General features: G+C 31.9%; 1 non-coding gene across 1 annotated transcript; it reads right to left on the reverse strand.

Annotated features, from left to right (window-relative positions):
- Window positions 1-1048: 1048 nt before the first annotated feature.
- Window positions 1049-1121, reverse strand: TRNAW-CCA (transfer RNA tryptophan (anticodon CCA)). The gene has a single exon. It is a non-coding gene; the product is annotated as a tRNA-Trp (tRNA).
- Window positions 1122-2074: the final 953 nt, after the last annotated feature.

Raw genomic sequence — 2074 nt, forward strand, 5'->3', positions numbered from 1 at the left:
TTTTAAGTTGCATTTCCTGAAGTGTTTGTTACAGATTAAGGCATGGGGAGATTTTTAGAGAATTTTTAGAAAATGAGGTTGGGAGATGTTGGATTAAATAACATTTAAAGATTTCTAAACAACATGTCTTATAAGGACTTTATCATGCTAGCGTGTTCTGTGAATGTTCAGAGAAGGATCCTTAATATATTCCTTTCTTTTCCCTTGACACAAGTTAGAAGAGTCCTATTTAAGATTTTCAACCATAAGCATAATTCCTCTAAAACAAACTGTATATCTGAGTTATTTCAGAATAAGTGCCTCATACAAATTATGGGAATTCACATTCTGATGGTCTGGAATTACTTCTGTAATGGCTTGGATGAATATTAATCACTGATTTGACTGAATACTTATGCTTTTATTTTACTAATCATTGACTTGATTGAATTCCTGTGCTTTTACTTTCTGCTTAGATTATTTTCCAAATGTCAAAACAATTTTGTAAGAAAAAGAATAGAGAATGACTTCAAGTTCATTGTATGTCTTTGGATCCCAGATGTTTATATCTAACCAGAAGCAGTTTTTAATTTCTGAAAGAGATTAAATATCATCTCTGATTGAGAATTTTAAAAATTATTTTTATATTTACTCAAACTATAACATACATAAGGAAATTAACTTTCTCTAAATAGCAGTGTTTTCATTTATGTCATATATTTCTATAAACAATGAGAAATTAGCTTCTAGAGGAATTTATAATTAAAGTATACTCTTAGAAGACAGTTTCAAAATATATTTTTGTTGTAATAGTAATAATAGAGTACTAGTAAAATTAGACTCATTGAACAATGTGAGTAAAATGATAAGCAATAAAATGTGTGACAAATCCATCCAGTTAAAACTGTCCACATATAACAATTTCTAAATTTACTATGAATTATTTTAATTCTAAATAGCCATGAATGAGTGAGCAAGTGAGTGAAGTTGCTCAGTCATGTCCGACTCTTTGCGACCCCGTGGACTGTAAGAATACTGGAGTGGGTTACCATTTCCTTCTCCAGGGCATCTCCCCGACCCAGGGATTGAACCTGGGACTCCTGCATTGGAGGCAGACACTTTAACCTCTGAGCCATCAGGGAAGCCCTCTAAATAGCCATACAACTGATTAATTCATAAGGTCCCATAGGGACCTATCTGGGTGTTTTTAAAAACAGAACAAACCCAAAATAATCTAAAAGGGAATGAAACTGAGAATAGATTGCTGATATTGCTACATATTACTAGCCATTTGGGAGATTGTAAAATCCTTGTAACCTCTTTACAATTGACAGCTTTTATACGTCTTTATGTGGAAATAGTTTGGAATCATTATATCTTGAAAGAATAAGTAAAAAGGAAGTAGTACAGACTTTAGGCCTAGACCGATGAGATTTGAATCCCAGGTATACATCTTACTAGCTTTCTAAATTTAAGAAATTTGTCTCAATAATTCTGCCTCAGTTTCTTTATCTATAAATCAAGAATGATAATAGACCCCTTCTTGGATAATTACATAACTTTAAAAAAAGCACTTAACACATTGCCTGTTTTTTTTCTATTATCCTAAAATAATAGCAATTATTATTTTATAATTATTAAAGGCAATCTGATTAATTATCAACATCTTCATGAAATTGTATCATATATTTTCTATTGTTCAGGGCCTCAATTTCAGATCTATATATATAATTTTATTGCTAAATTATAATAGAAACTATGATACATATTGATTATTTTCCTAAGCCAAATATTGCAGTACATAGAAATGAGACTTAACAAGTTGAATAATGTAAGATATCAGTTTGGCAATGTTGCTGTGGAAGAATAACAATGGTAAAGGATTTTTTCTCCTGCTTCTCATAGAGGAGTGAGTCTCTTCCCCCTTCTTTTGAATTTGGACTGACCTGGAACTGCTTTGATTCATATGGCAGAAGTAGCATCATGGCAGTGTCAGAATTAGTCTCAAAGAACCACCATATATAAATAGTCACCCATTCTGTGAAGGAGATCATGAGGCCCTAAGATGTGTGGAGAAGGGAAGAATGCTAGTTAA

The sequence above is a fragment of the Ovis aries genome, chromosome 17, assembly GCF_016772045.2.
Source record: "Ovis aries strain OAR_USU_Benz2616 breed Rambouillet chromosome 17, ARS-UI_Ramb_v3.0, whole genome shotgun sequence".
NCBI classification, from domain to species: Eukaryota; Metazoa; Chordata; class Mammalia; order Artiodactyla; family Bovidae; genus Ovis; species Ovis aries.